Raw genomic sequence first — 23,935 nt, 5'->3', positions numbered from 1 at the left:
TTTCCTTCTTGTGTGCACTATTCTCCTCCATGATTGTAATCTTTGCTTTGTTTCATTCTTTATGTCCATTATTTTGTGTAAGCATGCATTTATGTGATTGAGGCCATCGTTTCATTAGCCACTTACCCAAATAGCCTACCTTTTGTCTTCCATTGTTAACCAATTTTGAGCCTACGACTAACCCACTTGTTCTTTAATTTAGCACATTACAAGCCTTAAAGCGGAAAACAATGAAAGTCCTTGAATTGGATCTTTGATCGGCTTAGGCTAGTATATGTGAGTATCATTCAAGTGTGGGAACTTTGGGACAGTGGGTGGATAAAAGGGTAGTTTTGCTTTGTTACTGAAAATATTAATGAATTGGGCACATGCTCCTGTCTTGATTAAATGTATAGACCCCATGCGTTGATGTTCTTGTGCATAAGAAAAAGAAAGAAACGGAAAAAAAATATATGACAAAATAATATGAAGAAAAAAAAAAAAAAAGAAAGAAGAAAAAAAAAAGAAGAGAATGAAGAAAAAAAGAGAGTAAGGAAAAGAAAAGCAATAAAGGGGACAAAAATGCCCCAAAGCAAAGCAATAAAAAGGGGGTCAATGCATAAATGTTGGTAAATGAATAGGAAAGACATGAGTATGTGAAAAAGTGAGGAATGGGTAGTTAGGTTGACACTTGATTGTATAGGTCATTATGTAGGTTAGGTGGGAAGGTTTAAGTTCATCAAAGATCCAAGTTTTAAGCCCACTAGCCATATATGATCCTACCTTGACCCTAACCCCATTACAACCTAAGGAGAAGACCTCATGATAGATGTATGCATGCATGAAATACATGTTGATTGTTAGAAGAAGAACAAACCTTAGAAAGCATGATTAGGGGAGAATTGAGAGAGTTAACCCTAAACACTTGAGCGACTAGATTGCAAATACTTCCGGTGAGGGTTCGAAGCTCAATCCTTTGATTCCCGGCTCCTGCGAGCATTCCTCATGCAAGGTTGCATAAACTGCATTTTAATGCTTAGAATTTGACAAGATCCATGCATTGGCCGCCATTGTACCCCATGAGCTTACACATGTCATAAGAAAGCTGATTTGTTCCCAACCAAGTAGATAACGGCATTAGCGTAGTTGCTTGCATATAAGTAGGTTGCATCTCATAAGTCCTATTCGTTTGTCACCCCAATCTTCTATGTTCCTTTGCATTCTCCTAAGCATGAGGACATGCTAGAATCTAAGTGTGGGGAGGTTGACAAACCCCATTTTGAGGGTTTGTCTTGTGCTAATTTCAAAGGGTTTATCAATGATTTCACACATTTTCTGCATGAAGTATAAGGATTTGCATTCTTTCCCTAGTTTTGCCTCATAAAGGAAAACATGCTTATTTCGCACCAAAATAGACACATTTCTAATCTCTCCTTGATGCCATTCGATGCCGTGACTCGTGTGCTAAGTGGTTTCAGGACATAGACTGGGAATGAATAGGAAAAGATAAGGAAGAAGGGTGCAAAGAAAGGAAGCATGAGAATTGAAGCTTTGGAATTTCCGTATGGGCGCGCGCGCGCACCTGGCGCGTCCGCGCGGATGAGAGCAATGCGAAGCCAAACCACGAGCCGATTAGAGTAGCGGCTAAGCCAAGATCCTCATGGACGCGTACGCGTACCTTGCGCGTGCGCGCCGATGTTCGAAAAAAAGATTTTTTTAAAATCACGTGACTTAGGCGTGGAGTTGGTTAGAGATCCCAACTTTTGAGGAGTGCTTTGGCGGGAAAAGACTTAAGAGGACCAATGGGGCAAAGGTTGAGGGGACCTAGTTCATTTTTTAGTTTTTGGGAGATTTTTTGGGAGTTAGTTACATTGTTAGAGAGAGAAACTCCAACTTCTCTCTAGGATTCATCAACCTCTCTCAAGTTCTCACTAGGGTTCTTCTTCATCAAAATTCTGGATTTTTACTCATTTCTTGGTGAGATCCATTGCAACTTTCATTTCACTTTGTTCATGTAATAGGTTTTCTCTTCAAATTTCAAGTGTAGTTGTAATTGTTGACATTCCTTGGGTCTAGGATTCAACTCTATGAATTTTGGATTTCATTAAATGTTTGAGGTTTTAATCATCATTGTTGTTCTTTGATGCTTGTTGCTAATTCCTTGTGTTGCAATATTTTCTTAATCCTACTTTTCTTTTCATTTCACTATGACTTTCCTTTTTGCTCATCACATGTTTGATAAAATGTCAATACTAGCTATGGAGTAGAACTTTTATACTTGGCATAGGGTTTGGTCATTGGAATGAATTGAATAGTTATATCAAGGGTTGATTCGAAGTTAGAGTTTGCCAATTGCCTTGAAGTGCACTAAAACTAGATTCCCATAAGGTGAAGCTAGAACTTGTGACTCAAGTCAATTGTTTCCATTTGACTTTCTTCTATATTTAGGGGATGACTAAACGGAGCAAAGTCTAACGGCTATCAACAATGAGTGAACTATAATGATAAAGATTTCTAATGCCAACCCTAAGTCAAGTCCTTTTGATAATTGATTGTTGTTTCTCATTACTTGCTAAGACCTTCAAGAACTCAACAAAGCTTACTAAATCAATAAGATGCACACTTTGGCAATTCCAAGGGAGAACGACTCGGGAGATTAATACTCTCGGTTATAGATTGTAGATTTGTTTGGCGATGGATTTTGTGTTGGTTTAGACTATACTACGATTGATCACTTAACAAATTCTATACCAACAAAAGTCCATTTGTCAACTCTCTCTTGGGATTCTCTTCTATATTGCTTGGGAGAGTACTAGGAGGAGTTTCAGTAACTCTTTTACTCAGCTGACCCACTTGTGCCTCTAAATTTCTGATGGAGGACCTTGTTTCATTCATGAAACTGAGAGTGGTCTTAGATAGATCAGAGACTATGTTTGCTAAGCCAGAGAGGCTCTGCTCAGAATTCTCTATCTATTGCTGAGAAGATGATAGAAAAGGCTGGCTATTGCCAAACCTATTTCTCCCACCATTATTGTTGTTGAAGCCTTGTTGAGGCTTCTATCGATCCTTCCATGAGAAATTCGGATGATTCCTCCATAAAGGATTATAGGTGTTTCCATAGGATTCTCCCATGTAATTCACCTCTTCCATTGTAGGATTCTCAGGGTCATAAGCTTCTACTTCAGAGGAGGCTTCTTTAGCGCTGCCGGATGCAGCTTGCAATCCAGTCAGATTCTGAGAAATCATATTGACTTGCTGAGTCAATATTTTATTCTGAGCCAATATGGCATTCAGAGTATCAATCTCAAGAACTCCTTTCTTCTGAGTCATCCCATTATTCACAGGATTTCTTTCAGAAGTGTACATGAACTGGTTATTTGCAACCATCTCAATGAGTTCCTGGGCTTCTATAGGGGTTTTCAGATGAAGAGATCCACTAGCAGAATTGTCCAATGACATCTTGGAAAATTCAGACAGACCATCATAGAATATACATATGATGCTCCATTCTGGAAGCATGTCAGAAAGACACCTTTTGGTTAATTGCTTGTATCTTTCCCAAGCTTCGTAGAGGGATTCACCCTCCATCTGTTTGAAGGTTTGGACTTCCACTCTAAGCTTGCTCATCTTTTGAGGTAGAAAGAATTCGGTCAAGAAAGTATTGACCAACTTTTCCTAAAAGTTTAGGCTTTCTCTAGGTTGGGAATCCAACCATGTCCTAGCTTTGTCTCTTACAGTAAAAGGGAAAAGTATAAATTTGTAGACCTTGGGATCAACCCCATTGGTCTTGACAGTATCACAGATTTACAAGAATTCAGCCAAGAACTGATGAAGATCTTCCGATGGAAGTCCTTAAAACTTGCAATTCTGCTGCATTAGAGTAACTAATTGAGGCTTAAGCTCAAAGTTGTTTGCTCCAATGGCAGGAATTAAGATGCTTCTTCCATAGAAGTTGGATGTTGGTGCAGTATAGTCACCAAGCATCTTCCTTGCATCTCTAGCATTGTTGTTGGGTTCGGCTGCCATGTCTACTTCTTTTTTGAAATTCTTTGAAAGGTCCTCTCCAGAGTGTTGTGCTTTAGCTTCTCTTAGCTTCTTCTTTAGAGTCCTTTCAGGTTTAGGATCAGCTTCAACAAGAATATTTTTATCCCTGTTTCTGCTCATATGAAAAAAAAGAGAACAAAAGGGAGCAGTAGAGTCCTCTATGTCACAGTATAGAGATTCCTTGAGGTGTCAGAAGAAAAGAAGAATAGAGGAATGATGTAGAGAAAAAATAAGAAGAATTCGAACACAGAGGGAGAGAGAGGGTTCGAATTATAAGTAGAAGAGAAATGTTAGCAAATGAATAGAAAGAGATGAGAGAGAGAGTTTTTCGAAAATTAAAAACTAAAATAATTAGTTAATAAAAAAAGATTTTTGAAAAAGTGGTTAGTGATTTTCGAAAATTGGAAGTTGAAAAGTGGTTAGGTGGTTTTGAAAAAGATAAGAAATAGTAATTAGGTGAAAAAGATTTGAAAATAATTTTGAAAAGATAAGAAGTTAGAAAAAAGATTTTGAAATCAAAATTTAAAAAGATATGATTGAAAAGATATGATTGAAAAGATATGATTGAAAAAGATTAGATTTTAAAAAGATATGATTGAAAATATATGATTGAAAAATATTTGATTTTTAAAAAGGTATGATTGAAAAGATATGGTTGAAAAAGATTTGAATTTTTTTTTTTAAAAATATGGTTGAAAAGAAAATTAAAAAGGGAATTAAAAAGATTTGATTTTTAAAATTGATGGCTTGACTAACAAGAAACTAAAAGATATGATTCTAGAATTCAAAGATTGAACCTTTCTTAACAAGAAAGTAACAAACTTGAAATTTTTGAATCAAAACATTAATTGTTAGCAAGGATTTTTGAAAATGTGGAAAGATAAGATTTTAAAATTATGAATTAAAACATGAAAATTTGAAAAAAATTTGAATTTGAAACGAAATTACCTCCCCTGTGTTATCCTGGTGTTAAACGCCTAGGATGCTATCCATTCTGGCGTTTAACGCCCAGAATGCTATCTCTTTAGGCGTTTAATGCCCAGCCAGATACCCTGGTTGGCGTTTAACGCCAGAATTCCTTCCTTACTGGGCATTTTTCTAAACGCCCAGCTTTTTCTTTGTGATTCCTTTGCTGTATGTTTTGAATCTTTATGTCTCTGTATTATTTACTTGAAAAGCGATATTTTTTATTTTTTAAATTTTTAATGAAGAGAGAGAAAAACAACAAAATGAAATAAAACATAAAAATGCAAGATCAAAACAAGTAATGCATGCAAGGACACTTTGAATATCAAGATGAACACCAAGAACACTTTGAAGATCATGATGAACATCAAGGACATATTTTTGAAAATTTTTAAGAAAAAAAAGATATGTAAGACACCAAACTTAGAAATTTTTAATGTTTAGACACTATGGATTTGAAAATGCATATGAAAAACATGAAAAGACACAAAACAGGAGAAGTTAAAGATCAGAACAAGGAAAATCATCAAGAATAACTTGAACATCAATGAAGAACACAATGCATGAATTTTTTTTTCGAAAATAAAACTAAAATTACCCAATCTAAGCAACAAGATGAACTCTCAGTTGTCCAAACTCGAACAATCCCCGGCAACGGCGCCAAAAACTTGGTGCACAAAATTGTGATCACACTTTTCACAACTTCGCACAACTAACCAGCAAGTGAACTGGGTCATCCAAGTAATACCTTACGTGAGTAAGGGTCGATCCCACGGAGATTGTCGGCTTGAAGCAAGCTATGGTCATCTTGTAAATCTCAGGCAGATTCAAATGGTTATGAGGTATTGATAATTGAAAGATAAATAAAATGTAAAATAAGATAGGGATACTTATGTAATTCATTGGTGGGAATTTCAGATAAGCATTTGGAGATGCTTTGTTGCTCCTGAACCTCTGCTTTCCTATTGTCTTCATCCAATCATGCGTGCTCCCTTCCATAGCAAGCTGTATGATCCTCTCAGTGAAAATGGTCTGGCTACGGTCTCTGTACGGCTAATCAACTGTTGGATTTCTCGTCTCAGATGAAAAATACCCACAGCTACCGCAGAGCTAATCATCTATCGATTCTCACTAGCATCGGAATAAGATCCATTGATCCTTTTGCACACTGTCACTGCGCCCAACATTTGCGAGTTTGAAGCTCCTCACAGTCATCCCTTCCTAGATCCTACTCAGAATACCACAGACAAGGTTTAGACTTTTCGGATCTCAGGAATGCTGTCTAGTGTTCTAGCCTATACCACGAAGATCCTAATCTCAGATTCAGATGCTCTGTTGTCAGGAGAGACGATGTGAATTGTTGATTAGAGACCAAAGAGAATATACTCCAGCGGTCGTCCAATGACTACGTTGAACATCATGTAGACCGTCTTTGTGGTTGTTCGGCACGCAGATCTTGGCTAAGCGAGTACTGAAGATAGTGGGTGATTGTCACAGGTCACCCCTTCAGTCTGACTTAACTGAATTAAGTACAAGTGTATATCTTGGAGAAGAAGTAGGCGTGAATTGAATGAAAAACCATAGTACTTACATTATATCTTGAGGAATAGTAGAGCTCCTCACCTTAATCTATGAGGTGTAGAAACTTCACCGTTGAAAATACATAAGAACAAAATGGTCTAGGCATGGCCGAATGGCCAGCCTCCAAAAAGGGTTCGAAGAACTTCCCAAAAGGTCAAAGACCCCGAATACAATAGTAAAAAGTGCTATTTATACTAAACTAGTGAACTAAGTTTACAGAAAATGAGTAGATAGTGCAGAAATCCACTTCTGGGGCCTACTTGGTGTGTGTTTGGGCTGAGCCTTGAAACTTTCACGTGCATAGGCCATCCTTGGAGTTAAACGCCAGCTTTGGTGCCAGTTTGAGTGTTTAACTCTAGAAAAGGGTCTTTGGTGGGCGTTTGAACGCCAGATTGGGTCATCAAATCTCAGGCAAAGTATAGACTATTATACATTGCTGGAAATCCCAAGACGTCTACTTTCTAACGCAATTAAGAGCGCGCCAATTGGGCTTCTGTAGCTCTAGAAAATTCATTTCGAGTGCAGGGAGGTCAGAATCCAACAACATCTGCAGTCCTTTCTATGCCTCTGAATAAGATTTTTGCTCAGGTCCCTCAGTTTCAGCCAGAAACTACCTGAAATCACAAAAAAACACACAAACTCATAGTAAAGTCCAGAAATGTGAATTTTGCATAAAAACTAATAAAAATATACTAAAAAGTGACTAAAACATACTTGAAACTACCTAAAAACAATGCCAAAAAGCGTATAAATTATCCGCTCATCAGTCATCTAAGTAATACCTCAGGTGAGTGAGGGTTGATCCCACAAGAATTGTCAGACTGAGCAACAATGGTTATCCATTTGGTCTTAGTTAGGCGAATCAAAATGGGGTTTTGATGGTTGAAATGCATAAAACAGTAAACAACCAAGTAAAGAAAGCAAATGAATAGATTTGGTGCAAAACAGTGAGAAAATAGTTAAGGCTTCGGAGATGTTTACTTTTTCGGATTAAAAGTTCTTACCAACTATTTTAACAATGTATGATTCATTCCATGACAAATTGTAATTGTCTAAACCCTAATCTCTTAATGATTTAGCCTCCTCTAACCTTCATTAACCGCCACTCTCGTGGTCACTTAATTCCGATTAGGGGGTGAAGTTCAAAAACTAGTTTATGGCCATAAAAACCCTAATTTTCCAAAGCTAACAGGATTATATGTCACATATCCCAAGTAGTTCAAGTAATTAGCAATTTAGGAGAAATTTATTTTCAAGATGTAGTTCAAGCGAGATAACTCTCTCGAGAATCACAAGAACTCAAGTAGAATAAGTGTTATACTCTTGTTCCACCCAAATTCATAAAATTAAGAACGAAAACAATCCTTAAAATTGAATCAATACATTAATTAAAATAGGAGAATAATAATCTTAATCCATAGAATTAAATAGAGCTCCTAACCTTAACCAAGAGGTTTAGTTTCTCATGACTTATAGAGAAAAACTAGGGTTCTGAAAAAAATGTGCCAAAGGAAGAAGATCCTAGATACAAAAGATCTTTTTCCTTTTATCCTAACCTAATTTGATATGGAAATAAAATTAAAATAATAAATCCTAAACCTAAAAAATATTGTTTGTAAATAAAATTACAAAAAGAAAATAAAATAAAACTAATAAATGCTAAATCCACTTAAGATGCCAAAGAGAGAGTGAATTCGAACTACTGCTGGCGTTAAACACCATATTGGGCGTTTAACGCCCTAAGGGGATTAATTCATTTTGACCTTGAGTCCCTTGCTAGCTCTAAACGCTAGTTGGGCATTTAGCGCCCAGGGGGGTGCTGCTAGCATTGTTTCTTTTTTTGCTCCAAACTCTGACAAATTGCTCCTAATTTCACCTGAAATCATAAAAATACTAAAACAACTCAAAGTAGCATCCAAAGGGGATTTTTACACTAAAATCAAGTAAAACTAAATAAAATCTAACTAAAAATAACTCGAAAATAGTAAGAAAATGGGTACAAGATGCTCACGTATCACAACACCAAACTTAAACTATTACTTTTCCTCAAGCAACCAAAAATAATGTAAGACCAAGAAGAGAAAATGTCTGAGACTTGAGTTGTCATTTAAGCTCAGGTCTAGTTACTGAGCGGGGCTAATGACACTCTAACTCTGAATAGTTTCGGCATCTCACTATCTTTTGAAGCTCAAAAATATTAGTATCCTTCAGAACTAGAACTCGGATGATATTATAGATTATCTTCTTTAGGCTCTAATTGATTCTTGAACACAGCGTTTCTTTCTTTTCTTTGGTGCTTTGCACCTTGAGCCTAGCTGTGACTCTAAGTGTTTTATTTTTCAATCGTAACTTGAAACAAAAACACCACAAGCACTTGAACTGGGGAACTCCTTGGGTTCGAATTTTTCTTTTTTTTTCTCCCAGATAGTGATGCTCAGAGCCTCAGGCATACTCAGTAACAGCAATGGGTCACAATTTTAGGTGCTCAGTCTCAAAGGTTGCTTGACACTTTCACACCACAAGCATAATGTTACGGGAGATCACTCTTTTGAGCTTTAGATCAGTTTTGACTTTCCTAACCATTGATGCTCAAAGCCTTGGTCCCTTCTCTTATGATTTTTCTTTTCCTTTCTTTTGCTATTTGTTTTGCCCCAAGAATCAATCGTTTCTTATTTCAAAGAATCAATAATACTTTTCTAAGTTCCTTTTCCTCAAGAACCAATAATCTCAACTTCAATGTCAAATATCCACAGTTATTTCATACATTCAGAAATAGAGATAGTGCCATCACATCAATGTAACTAGAAAACTCATAATATATAACTTAAAGTCTCACGTATTGTATTATTTCTTTTCTTTTAAAATTTTATTTAAGCCCAGTGAGCAATATATGAGACATCATTTTAAAATTAACATAAAATACTAAAATAAACAACTAACTAGAAAGCAAGAAAATCCTACTGGTGATCATGCAACTCAGAATTGAAAACAGAAAATAGAATGAAATACTGAAAAATAGAAATAATATAGGGGGAGAGTGAAACTTAACACCTCAGTCATGGTGGCAGCTGTTCCTTTCGGGGAATTCTCTCTGGCACTTCAGCTCTTCCAGTTCAAGCCTCTACTTTTGCTGTTCCTCTGTTAGCTTATGAAGGATGGTGGACTAGCTCTTGTGCTCTTGTTTCAGCTGATCCATAGTGAATATCAACTGACTGGTGGATACTACCATCTGAGTCGAATACTTGCATGGAGGGAGATCTTGTCCTTGAGATAGTTCAGGCTGCCTCTTCTAAGTAGGGGAAACCGGCTTCTGAGGTGGTGTTTGCCCAAGTTCCCGAGTGTACTCTATACTCTTCTTATCGATTGGGTTTTCTACTACAATAAGCATATCTCTATCAATCTTGACATTGGCCACCTCACATAAGCGGGAGATGAGGTAGGGGATGTGTTCAGAGGGTTACCTGAAACTATAGGTCAATCTCGGACGAGATCTTCCGTACTAGTCAGAGCTGTCGTGCCCGACTTGTTGGACTTGGTGATGGTGCCTGATGGGGTTTTTGTGGAAAATTAATTTCCAACACACAAATCTAACCGGCAAGTGTACCGGGTCGCATCAAGTAATAATAACTCACAAGAGTGAGGTCGATCCCACAGGGATTGATGGATCAAGCAACTTTAGTGGGTGATTAGTTTAGTCAAGCTAACATTGAGTGAATTGTGTGAAGTTGATTAACAGAAAGTAAATGACAAGAAAAATTAAAGTGCAGAAAGTAAAATGGATAGAATCTTAAAGAGCAAGCAATGTAAATTGCAGAAACTTAAATGACAAGAAATGTAAATTGCATCAAATGTAAAGGGAATTGGGTGCAGGGAATTTAAATGGAAGCAGTAGATCAAAGCTTAGAACCATAGCAGGGAAATTAAAATTGCATGAAAAGTAAATTCAGATCACAGTGGCTCAAATGTAAAGTACAGAGGAACAAAAGTGCAGGAAAGTAAATTGGGAACAATGAAAATAGAAAGTAATCAATCCGAGAACCAGAATATGAAATCAAATGCAGCAGTAAACAGAAATGCTTGAAGAAGCAACACAGAATGTAATTCCACTCAATTTTTAAGTTTAAAGAGACAAATGAAGATCATCAGGGAATCAATGAGACTACAGAACAAGTCTAGATCTCAAGCCCTTCCTTGATCAAATCCGAGAACAATTTGCAGAAGAAAAAGAAGATGAAAGCAATAAATGAAAACTCAGATTCAATTCTCAATTTTCTGAAATTATGCAGAAGAAGAACAAGAGATTTCAGATCAAGTGAAACAGAATTCCTTCAATTCTTGATCCAAAATTCAAACTCAGAAAAGAAAAACTAAAGAGAGAGCTCTCTACTACTCTTAATGCTCCCTAGTGGAGTCAGCCTTCCCTAATGGAGCTTCCCCTTTACAAAGATGAAAATGATGCATTATATAGGCTTTACAAAGTGAAAGTTAAAATAAATTACAATTAAAATGAAAATTCTAATCTAATTGATCCTTGTGCCTTTAAGTGATGATAATGGGCTTAGCTTGCTTTGGATTTGAGGAAGAGTGGGTCTGGATGGCCTTGGTTCAATTGGTGAAGAATTGAGTTTAAAGGGAATTTTAATTGAATTTTGGCCCATGGGTGTTGCTCCCAGGGCAATGCTCAGCTCTCCCCAAGAGCGCAGCATCCAAGCCTTGCTTTGGCCTTGCAATGTGTGTGACAAGCTAGTGTACATCAGGGTAGCGCTCTGTTGTCCTTGAGAGCGTAGCATCCTTGCTTCCTTGGTGAGGTACTGGTGCACGAAATTGCAATCACACTTTGCAATTGATGAGCGGATAATTTGTACGCTTTTTGGCATTGTTTTTAGTATGTTTTTAGTAGTTTGAGTTGAGTTTTTAGTATATTTTTATTAGTTTTTAGTTAAAATTCACTTTTCTGGACTTTACTATGAGTTTGTGTGTTTTTCTGTGATTTCAGGTATTTTCTGGCTGAAATTGAGGGACCTGAGCAAAAATCTGATCCAGAGACTGAAAAGGACTGCAGATGCTGTTGGATTCTGACCTCCCTGCACTCGAAGTGGATTTTCTGGAGCTACAGAAGCTCAATTGACGCGCTCTCAACGGCGTTGGAAAGTAGACATCCTGGGCTTTCCAGCAATATATGATAGTCCATACTTTGCCCAAGATTTGATGGTCCAAACTGGCGTTCAAAGTCACCCTCAGAATTCCCAGCGTTAAACGCCGGAACTGGCACCAAAGTGGGAGTTAAACGCCCAAACTGGCACAAAAGCTGGCGTTTAACTCCAAGAAGAGTCTCTACACGAAAATGCTTCATTGCTCAGCCCAAGCACACACCAAGTGGGCCCGGAAGTGGATTTTTATGTCATTTAATCATCTCTGTACACCCTAGGCTACTAGTTCTCTATATATAGGACCTTTTACTATTGTATTAAAAGGCTTTTGATCATGTTTTTATGATTGAACCCTCTTTGGGAGGCTGGTCTCACGGCCATGCCTAGACCTTGTTCTTATGTATTTTCAACGGTGGAGTTTCTACACACCATAGATTAAGGTGTGGAGCTCTGCTGTACCTCGAGTATTAATGCAATTACTATTGTTCTTCTATTCAATTCCGCTTGTTCTTTGTCCAAGATATCACTTGTTCTTCAACTTGATGAATGTGATGATCCGTGACACTCATCATCATTCTCACCTATGAACGTGTGACTGACAACCACCTCCGTTCTACCTTAGATTGGGTGAATATCTCTTGGATTCCTGATACACGATGCATGGTTGATCGCCTGACAACCGAGTGCTCGCTTGACAAACGAGCCAGCCATTCCGTGAGATCAGAGTCTTCGTGGTATAGGCAAGAACTGATGGCAGCATTCAAGAGAATCCAGAAGGTCTAACCTTGTCTGTGGTATTCTGAGTAGGATTCAATGATTGAATGACTGTGACGTGCTTCAAACTCCTGAAGGCGGGGCGTTAGTGACAGACGCAAAAGAATCACTGGATTCTATTCCGGCCTGATCAAGAACCGACAGATGGATAGCCGTGCTGTGACAGGGTGCGTTGAACATTTCCACTGAGAGGATGGGAGGTAGCCACTGACAACGGTGAAACCCTTGCATAAGCTTGCCATGGAAAGGAGTAAGAAGGATTGGATGAAGACAGTAGGGAAGTGATGAGCGGATAATTGTACGCTTTTTGGCATTGTTTTTAGTATGATTTTAGTAGTTTGAGTTGAGTTTTTAGTATATTTTTATTAGTTTTTAATTAAAATTCACTTTTCTGGACTTTACTATGAGTTTGTGTGTTTTTCTGTGATTTCAGGTATTTTCTGGCTGAAATTGAGGGACCTGAGCAAAAATCTGATCCAGAGACTGAAAAGGACTGCAGATGCTGTTGGATTCTGACCTCCCTGCACTCGAAGTGGATTTTCTAGAGCTACAGAAGCCCAATTGGCGCGTTCTCAACGGCGTTGGAAAGTAGACATCCTGGGCTTTCCATCAATATATGATAGTCCATACTTTGCCCAAGATTTGATGGCCCAAACCAAAAATATTTTATGTTTCTTGTTTGAGTCTAGTGTCTAATTTTAAGTTTGGTGTCTTGCATGCCTTGTTTATTTGATCTTGGTTCTATTTTCAAGCCAATAGTACAGGGAACTGAAGATTCAGAACATGCAGCAGAGGAATTACACAGAAAAAGCTGGGCGTTCAAAACGCCCAGTGAAGAAGGACAGACTGGCGTTTAAACGCCAGCCAGGGTACCTGGTTGGGCGTTTAACGCCCAAAAAGGTAGCATTTTGGGCGTTAAATGCCAGAATGGATACCATTCTGGGCGTTTAACGCCAGGATGGCACAAGGGGGAGAATTTTGTTTTCAAAATCAATTTTTTTCAAGTTTTCAAAGTTTTTCAAAATCAAATCTTTTTTCAAATCATATCTTTTCAATCAAATGTTTTCAAAATCAATTTCTTTCCTTTTTCAAAGATACTTACCAACAATTAATGATTTGATTGAACATTTTAAGTATGTTGCCTTTTCTGTTGAGAAAGGTTTAATGTTTGAATCATATCTTTTCTTGTTGGGCAAGTCATTATTTTTTTTTTAAAAATCAAATCTTTTTAAAATTGTTTTCAAATCATAACTTTTCAATCATATCTTTTTAAAAGCATAATTTTTCAATCATATCTTTTTAATCACATCTTTTTCAAAACAGTTCTTAAATCATATCTTCCTAATTTCTAATTTCAAAAATCTTTTTCAAAAATCACTTGATTCCTTTTCCACTCTTGATTTTCGAAAATCAATTAGAGTTTTTCAAAAATGTTTTCAAAATATTTCACTTGATTTTCGAAAATTTCTTCCTCTCTTCCCACATCCTTCTATTTATGGAGTACCACTCCTTCTCAATGCACAATTCGAACTCTATCTAATTAAGTTCGAATTCTTCTACCTCTTCTTTCTATTTTTCTGTTCCTCTGACACCTCAAGGAATCTCTATACTGTGACATAGAGGATTCCATATTTTCTTGTTCTCTTCTCTTTCATATGAGCAGGAGCAAAAACAAAGGCTTTCTTGTTGAAGCTGACCCTGAACCTGAAAGGACCTTGAAGCGAAAGCTAAGAGAAGCTAAGGCACAACTCTCTGTTGAGGACCTGACCGAATTCTTCAAAGAAGAAGAACCCATGGCAGCCGAAAACAACAACAATGTCAACAATGCAAGGAAGGTGCTGGGTGACTTTACTGCACCTACTCCCGACTTCTATGGGAGAAGCATCTCTATCCCTGCCATTGGAGCAAACAACTTTGAGCTTAAGCCTCAATTAGTTTCTCTAATGCAACAGAATTGCAAGTTCCATGGACTTCCATTGGAAGATCCTCATCAGTTCTTAGCTGAATTCTTGCAAATCTGTGACACTGTCAAGACTAATGGGGTAGACCCTGAGGTCTATAGACTTATGCTATTCCCTTTTGCTGTAAGAGATAGAGCTAGGACATGGTTGGACTCACAACCTAAAGAAAGCCTGGACTCATGGGAAAAGCTAGTCAATGCCTTTTTGGCAAAGTTCTTTCCACCTCAAAAATTGAGTAAGCTTAGAGTGGAAGTCCAAACCTTCAGACAGAAGGATGGAGAATCCCTCTATGAAGCTTGGGAAAGATACAAACAATTGATCAGAAAATGTCCTTCTGACATGCTTTCTGAATGGAGCATCATAGGTATTTTCTATGATGGTCTCTCTGAACTATCCAAAATGTCTTTGGATAGCTCTGCTGGAGGATCTCTTCATCTGAAGAAGACGCCCACAGAAGCTCAAGAGCTAATTGAAATGGTTGCAAATAACCAATTCATGTACACTTCTGAAAGGAATCCTGTGAACAATGGGACAAATCAGAAGAAAGGAGTTCTTGAGATTGATACTCTGAATGCCATTTTGGCTCAGAACAAGATATTGACTCAACAAGTCAATTTGATTTCTCAAAGTCTGTCTGGAATGCAAAATGCACCAAGTAGTACTAAGGATGCTTCATCTGAAGAAGAAGCCTATGATCCTGAGAACCCTTCAATGGAAGAGGTGAATTACCTAGGAGAACCCTATGGGAACACCTATAATTCTTCATGGAGAAATCACCCAAATTTCTCATGGAAGAATCAAGAGAGACCTCAACAAGGTTTCAACAACAATAATGGTGGAAGAAACAGGTTTAGCAATGACAAGCCTTTTCCATCATCTTCTCAGCAACAGACAGAGAATTCTAAGCAGAACCCCTCTGACTTAGCAACCATGGTCTCTGATCTAATCAAAACCACTCAAAGTTTCATGACTGAAACAAGGTCCTCCATTAGAAATTTGGAGGCATAAGTGGGACAGTTGAGCAAGAAAGTTACTGAACTCCCTCAAAGTACTCTTCCAAGCAACACAGAAGAAAATCCAAAAGGAGAGTGCAAGGCCATCAACATGGCCAAATTTGGAGAGGAAGGAGAGGAAGTGAACGCCACTAAGGAAGACCTCAGTGGGCGTGCACTGACCTCCACTGAGTTCCCAAATGAGGAACCATGGGAATCTGAGGCTCAAAATGAGACCATAGAGATTCCATTGGAGTTACTTCTGCCATTCATGAGCTCTGATGAGTATTCCTCCTCTGAAGAGGATGAGTATGTCACTGAAGAGCAAGTTGCTAAATACTTTGGAGCAATCATGAAGCTAAATGACAAGTTATTTGGAAATGAGACTTGGGAGAACAAACCTCCTTTGCTCACCAAAGAACTGGATGACTTGTCTAGGCAGAAATTACCTCAAAAGAGACAAGATCCTGGGAAGTTTTCCATACCTTGCACCATAGGCACCATGACCTTCAACAAGGCTCTGTGTGACTTAGGGTCAAGTGTAAACCTCATGCCTCTCTCTGTAATGGAGAAGCTAGGGATCTTTGAGGTACAAGCTGCAAGAATCTCACTAGAGATGGCAGACAACTCAAGAAAACAAGCTTATGGACTTGTAGAGGGTGTTTTGGTGAAGATTGAAGACCATTACATCCCTGCTGATTTCATAGTCCTAGAGACTGGGAAGTGCATGGATGAATCTATCATCCTTGGCAGACCCGTCCTAGCCACAGCAAAGGCTGTGATTGATGTTGATAGAGGCGAACTGATCATTCAAGTGAATGAAGAATCCTTTGTGTTTAAGGCTCAAGGATATCCCTCTGTCACCATGGAGAAGAAGCATGAAGAGCTTCTCTCAAATCAGAGTCAAGCAGAACCCCCACAGTCAAACTCTAAGTTTGGTGTTGGGAGGCCATAACTAAACTCTAAGTTTGGTGTTGAACCCCCACATTCAAACTCTAAGTTTGGTGTTGGGAGGTTCCAACATTGCTCTGAGTATCTGTGAGGCTCCATGAGAGCCCTCTGTCAAGCTACTGACATTAAAGAAGCGCTTGTTGAGAGGCAACCCAATGTTATATTTTATCTATTTTCTTTTGTTATTTTATTTTATTTTGTAGGTTGATGATCATGAGAAGTCACAAAATCAATTGAAAAAGCAAAAACAGAATGAAAAATAGGAAGAAAAATAGCACACCCTGGAGGAAGAACCTACTAGCGTTTAAACACCAGTAAGGTTAGCAGTTGGGCGTTTAACGCCCAGTCTGGCACCATTCTGGGCGTTTAACGCCAGAAAGGGGCACCAGACCGGCGTTAAACGCCAGGAAAGGGCAAGAACCTGGCGTTAAACGCCAGAAATGGGCACCAGCCCGGCGTTTAACGCCAGATTTGGCACAAAACGTGTTTTTGCATGCCATTTGGTGCAGGGATGACTTTTCCTTGACACCTCAGGATCTGTGGACCCCACAGGATCCCCACCAACCCACCACTCTCTCTCTTCTTCCTCACCCATTCACCAATCACCTCAATACCTCTTCCCCAAAAACCCTTCACCTATCAAATCCCATCTTTCTCTTCACCACTCACATCCATCCTTCATAAAACCCCACCTACCTCACCCTTCAAATTCAAACCACTTTCCCTCCCAAACCCACCCATACATGACCGAACCATGAGCCCCCCCTCTCCTATATATACCCTTCTTCACCCCTTCATTTTCACACAACATAAACACCACTTCTCCCCCTCTTTGGCCAAACACTAAGCCACTCCCTTCTTCCTCATTTCTTCTTCTTCTACTCTCTTCTTTCTTCTTTTGCTCGAGGACGAGCAAACCTTTTAAGTTTGGTGTGGTAAAAGCATTGCTTTTTGTTTTTCCATAACCATTTATGGCATCTAAAGCCGGAGAAACCTCTAGAAAGAGGAAAGGGAAGGCAAAAGCCTCCACCTCCGAGTCATGGGAGATGGAGAGATTCATCTCAAGGGTGCATCAAGACCACTTCTATGAAGTTGTGGCCTTGAAGAAGGTGATCCCCGAGGTCCCTTTTTCACTCAAAAAGAGTGAATATCCGGAGATCCGACATGAGATCCGAAGAAGAGGTTGGGAAGTTCTTACCAACCCCATTCAACAAGTCGGAATCTTGATGGTTCAAGAGTTCTATGCCAATGCATGGATCACCAAGAACCATGATCAAAGTGTGAACCCGGATCCAAAGAATTGGCTTACTATGGTTCGGGGGAAATACTTAGATTTTAGTCCGAAAAATGTGAGGTTGGCATTCAACTTGCCTATGATGCAAGGAGATGAACATCCTTACACTAGAAGGGTCAACTTTGATCAAAGGTTGGACTAAGTCCTCACAGTCATATGTGAAGAGGGCGCACAATGGAAGAGAGATTCAAGAGGGAAGCCGGTTCAATTGAGAAGGCATGACCTCAAACCCGTGGCTAGAGGATGGTTGGAGTTTATCCAACGCTCAATCATTCCCACTAGCAACCGGTCCGAAGTTACTCTAGACCGGGCCATCATGATCCATAGCATCATGATTGGAGAAGAAGTGGAAGTTCATGAGGTTATAGCCCAAGAACTCTATAAGGTGGCGGATAAGTCCTCTACCTTAGCAAGGTTAGCCTTTCCTCATCTCATTTGTCACCTCTGTTATTAAGTTGGAGTTGACATAGAGGGAGACGTCCTTATTGATGAGGACAAGCCCATCACCAAGAAAAGGATGGAGCAAACAAGAGACCCCTCTCATCATGAGATCCCTGAGATACCTCAAGGGATGCACTTTCCTCCACAAGACTATTGGGAGCAACTAAACACCTCCCTAGGAGAATTGAGTTCCAACATGGGACAACTAAGGGTGGAGCACCAAGAACATTCCATCCTCCTCCATGAAATTAGAGAAGATCAAAGACTCATGAGAGAGGAGCAACAAAGACAAGGAAGAGACATTGAGGAGCTCAAGCACTCCATAAGACCTTCAAGAGGAAGAACAAGCCGCCATCACTAAGGTGGACCCGTTCTTTAATCTCCTTGTTCTTTATTTTCTTGGTTTTTCGAAAATTTATGCTTTATGTTTGTCCATGTTTGTGTCTTATGATCATTAGTGTCTATGCCTTAAAGTTATGAATGTCCTATGAATCCATCACCTTTCTTAAACAAATGTTCTTAATTGAAAAAGAAAAGAATTGCATGAATTTTGAATTTTATAGCAGTTTAATTATTTTGATGTGGTGGCAACACTTTTGTTTTCTGAATGTATGCTTAAATAGTGCATATGTCTTTTGAATTTGTGATTCATGAATGTTGGCTCTTGAAAGAATGATGAAAAAGGAGACATGTTACTGAGGATCTGAAAAATCATAAAAATGATTCTTGAAGCAAGAAAAAGCAGTGAATACAAAAAAAAAAGAGAAAACGAAAAAAAAAGAAAGAGAAAAAGAAAGAAAAAGAAAGAAATAAAGTTGTGATCCAAGGCAAAAAGAGTGTGCTTAAGAACCCTGGACACCTCTAATTGGGGACTTTAGCAAAGCTGAGTCACAATCTGAAAAGGTTCACCCAATTATGTGTCTGTGGCATGTATGTATCCGGTGGTAATACTGGAAGACAGAGTGCTTTGGGCCACAGCCAAGACACAATAAATAGCTGTGTTCAAGAATCATCATACTTAACTAGGAGAATCAATGACACTATCTGGATTCTGAGTTCCTAAAGAAGCCAATCATTCTGAATTTCAAAGGATAAAGTGAGATGCCAAAACTATTCAGAGGCAGAAAGCTAAAAGTCCCGCTCATCTAATTGATACTGATCTTCATAGATGTTTTTGGAATTCATTGCATATTCTCTTCTTTTTATCTTATTTGATTTTCGGTTGCTTGGGGACAAGCAACAATTTAAGTTTGGTGTTGTGATGAGCGGATAATTTGTACGCTTTTTGGCATTGTTTTTAGTATGATTTTAGTAGTTTGAGTTGAGTTTTTAGTATATTTTTATTAGTTTTTAATTAAAATTCACTTTTCTGGACTTTACTATGAGTTTGTGTGTTTTTCTGTGATTTCAGGTATTTTCTGGCTGAAATTGAGGGACCTGAGCAAAAATCTGATCCAGAGACTGAAAAGGACTGCAGATGCTGTTGGATTCTGACCTTCCTGCACTCGAAGTGGATTTTTCGGAGCTACAGAAGCCCAATTGGCGCGTTCTCAACGGCGTTGGAAAGTAGACATCCTGGGCTTTCCATCAATATATGATAGTCCATACTTTTCCCAAGATTTGATGGCCCAAACCGGCGTTCAAAGTCATCCTCAGAATTCCCAGCGTTAAACGCCGGAACTGGCACCAAAATGGGAGTTAAACGCCCAAACTGGCATGAAAGCTGGCGTTTAACTCCAAGAAGAGTCTCTACACGAAAATGCTTCATTGCTCAGCCCAAGCACACACCAAGTGGGCCCAGAAGTGGATTTTTATGTCATTTACTCATCTTTGTACACCTTAGGCTACTAGTTTCCTATAAGTAGGACCTTTTACTATTGTATTTTCATCTTTTGATCACTTTAGATCTCTAGATCATCTTTGGACATCTAGTTCTTAGATCATTTGGGGGCTGGCCTCACGGCCATGCCTAGACCTTGTTCTTATGTATTTTCAACGGTGGAGTTTCTACACACCATAGATTAAGGTGTGGAGCTCTGCTGTACCTCGAGTATTAATGCAATTACTATTGTTCTTCTATTCAATTCCGCTTGTTCTTTGTCCAAGATATCACTTGTTCTTCAACTTGATGAATGTGATGATCCGTGACACTCATCATCATTCTCACTCATGAACAAAGTGACTGACAACCACTCTTGTTCTACAAGCATATGAGGCTCTAGTGAATATCTCTTGGATTCCTGATACACGATGCATGGTTGATCGCCTGACAACCGAGTGCTCGCCTGACAAACGAGCCAGCCATTCCGTGAGATCAGAGTCTTCGTAGTATAGGCAAGAACTGATGGCGGCATTCAAGAGAATCCGGAAGGTCTAACCTTGTCTGTGGTATTCTGAGTAGGATTCAATGATTGAATGACTGTGACGTGCTTCAAACTCCTAGCAGGCGGGGCGTTAGTGACAGACGCAAAAGAATCGCTGGATTCTATTCCGGCCTGACCGAGAACCGACAGATGATTAGCCATATGCTGTGACAGAGCATAGGAACGTTTTCACTGAGAGGATGGGAGGTAGCCACTGACAACGGTGAAACCCTTGCATAAGCTTGCCATGGAAAGGAGTAAGAAGGATTGGATGAAGACAGTAGGAAAGCAGAGAGACGGAAGGGAAGGCATCTTCATACGCTTATCTGAAGCTCTCACCAATGATATACATAAGTATCTCTATCTTTATCTTTATGTTTTATTCATCATCTATACCCATTTGAGTCTGTCTGACTAAGATTTACAAGGTGACCATAGCTTGCTTCATACCAACAATCTCCGTGGGATCGACCCTTACTCACGTAAGGTATTACTTGGACGACCCAGTGTACTTGCTGGTTAGTTGTGCAAAGTTGTGTAGTGATCACAATTTCGCGCACCAGGAAGCAGAGAGACGGAAGGGACCAAGCATCTTCATATGCTTATCTGAAATTCCCATCAATGATATACATAAGTATCTCTATCTTTATCTTTATGTTTTATTCATATATCATCTATACCCATTTGGGTCTGCCTGACTAAGATTTACAAGGTGACCATAGCTTGCTTCATACCAACAATCTCCGTGGGATCGACCCTTACTCGCGTAAGGTTTATTACTTGGATGACCCAGTGCACTTGCTGGTTAGTTGTGCGAAGTTGTAGTGATCACAATTTCGTGCACCAAGTTTTTGGCGCCGTTGCCGGGGATTGTTTCGTGTATGGACAACTGACGGTTCATCTTGTTGCTTAGATTAGGTATTTTTTTTAGAATTCTTAAGAATGAGTTCTAGAGTTTCATGATGATCTGTTGAAATCTGGCTGGCTGAGAAGCCATGTCTTATCTTATTGGACCGAGGTTTCAACTGATCATCACAAGAGCTTGTTGATTTCTATCAATCTTGCTATTGGAGCAATGATCTGCTAAGGCTTGGCTGGCCATTGGCCATGTCTAGTGTTTTGGACCGAAGCTTTCTTTGAAAGCTTGGCTGGCTGTGAAGCCATGTCTAATTCCTGGACCGGAGTCTTAGACTAGCATTGCAATGATTCCTGGAATCCAAATTGAGAATTCTGAAACCTTCATTTTCTATTTTCATATAATTTTCGAAAAATCCAAAAAAATTTTAAAACCATAAAAACCAAAATTATTTTATGTTTCTTGTTTGAGTCTAGTGTCTAATTTTAAGTTTGGTGTCTTGCATGCATTGTTTATTTGATCTTGGTTCTATTTTCAAGTCAATAGTACAGGGAACTGAAGATTCAGAACATGCAGCAGAGGAATTACACAGAAAAAGCTGGGCGTTCAAAACGCCCAGTGAAGAAGGACAGACTGGCGTTTAAACGCCAGCCAGGGTGCCTGGTTGGGCGTTTAACGCCCAAAAAGGTAGTGCATTGGGCGTTAAACGCCAGAATGTGCACCATTCTGGGCGTTTAACGCCAGGATGGCACAAGGGGGAGGATTTTGTTTTCAAATCAATTTTTTTTTCAAGTTTTCAAAGTTTTTCAAAATCAAATCTTTTTCAAATCATATCTTTTCAATCAAACCTTTTTCAAAATCAATTTCTTTCATTTTTCAAAGATACTTACTATCAATTAATGATTTGATTCAACGTTTTAAGTATGTTGCCTTTTCTGTTGAGAAAGGTTTAATGTTTGAATCATATCTTTTCTTGTTAGGCAAGTCATTAATTTAAAAAAAAAAAATCAAATCTTTTTAAAATTGTTTTCAAATCATATCTTTTCAATCATATCTTTTTAAAACCATAATTTTTCAATCATATCTTTTTCAAACTAGTTTTCAATCATATCTTTTTAAATTCTAATTTCAAAATCTTTTCCAAAAATTACTTGATTTCTTTCCCACTCTTGGTTTTCGAAAATCAATTAAAGTTTTTCAAAATGTTTTCAAAATCTTTCACTTGATTTTCGAAAATTTCTTCCTCTCTTCTCACATCCTTCTATTTATGGAGTACCACTCCTCCTCAATGCACAATTCGAACTCTATCTGACTAAGTTCGAATTCTTCTCCTTCTTCCTTCTATTTTTCTTCTTCTCTGACACCTCAAGGAATCTCTATACTGTGACATAGAGGATTCCACATTTTCTTGTTCTCTTCTCTTTCATATGAGCAGGTACAAAGATAAAAGCATTCTTGTTGAACCTGACCCTGAACCTGAAAGGACCTTGAAGCGAAAGCTAAGAGAAGCCAAGGCACAACTCTTTGTAGAGGACCTAACAGAAATCTTCAAAGAAGAAGACATGGCAGCCGAAAACAACAACAATGCAAACAATGCAAGGAAGGTGCTGGGTGACTTTACTGCACCTACTCCCGACTTCTATGGGAGAAGCATCTCTATCCCTGCCATTGGAGCAAACAACTTTGAGCTTAAGCCTCAATTAGTTTCTCTAATGCAACAGAATTGCAAGTTCCATGGACTTCCATTGGAAGATCCTCATCAGTTCTTAGCTGAATTCTTGCAAATCTGTGACACTATCAAGACTAATGGGGTTGACCCTGAGGTCTACAGACTTATGCTATTCCCTTTTGCTGTAAGAGACAGAGCTAGGACATGGTTGGACTCACAACCTAAAGAAAGCCTGGACTCATGGGAAAAGCTAGTCAATGCCTTCTTGGCAAAGTTCTTTCCACCTCAAAAATTGAGTAAGCTTAGAGTGGAAGTCCAAACCTTCAGACAGAAGGATGGAGAATCCCTCTATGAAGCTTGGGAAAGATACAAGCAATTGATCAGAAAATGTCCTTCTGACATGCTTTCTGAATGGAGCATCATAGGTATTTTCTATGATGGTCTGTCTGAACTATCCAAGATGTCTTTGGATAGCTCTGTTGGAGGATCTCTTCATCTGAAGAAGACGCCTACAGAAGCTCAAGAGCTAATTGAAATGGTTGCAAATAACCAATTCATGTACACTTCTGAAAGGAATCTTGTGAACAATGGGACAAGTCAGAAGAAAGGAGTTCTTGAGATTGATACTCTGAATGCCATTCTGGCTCAGAACAAGATATTGACTCAACAAGTCAATTTAATTTCTCAAAGTCTGTCTGGAATGCAAAATGCACCAAGCAGTAACAAGGATGCTTCATCTGAAGAAGAAGCTTATGATCCTGAGAACCCTTCAATGGAAGAGGTGAATTACCTAGGAGAACCCTATGGAAAGACCTATAATTCTTCATGGAGAAATCATCCAAATTTCTCATGGAAGAATCAAGAGAGACCTCAACAAGGTTTCAATAACAATAATGGTGGAAGAAACAGGTTTA

The 23,935-nt window shown here is 38.8% G+C and overlaps 2 non-coding genes across 2 annotated transcripts; both read right to left on the bottom strand.

Moving 5' to 3' along the window:
- Positions 1-14,692: 14,692 nt before the first annotated feature.
- LOC130972681 (small nucleolar RNA R71) lies at positions 14,693-14,800 on the bottom strand. Its single transcript, XR_009083845.1, has one exon. It is a non-coding gene; the product is annotated as a small nucleolar RNA R71 (small nucleolar RNA).
- An 8,519-nt stretch (positions 14,801-23,319) lies between these two features.
- On the bottom strand, positions 23,320-23,427 carry LOC130971997 (small nucleolar RNA R71). The gene has a single exon (XR_009083202.1). It is a non-coding gene; the product is annotated as a small nucleolar RNA R71 (small nucleolar RNA).
- Between the last annotated feature and the right edge of the window lie 508 nt (positions 23,428-23,935).

Source organism: Arachis stenosperma, chromosome 3, assembly GCF_014773155.1.
Source record: "Arachis stenosperma cultivar V10309 chromosome 3, arast.V10309.gnm1.PFL2, whole genome shotgun sequence".
NCBI lineage: Eukaryota > Viridiplantae > Streptophyta > Magnoliopsida > Fabales > Fabaceae > Arachis > Arachis stenosperma.
This window is presented reverse-complemented; position numbering and strand designations above follow the sequence as displayed.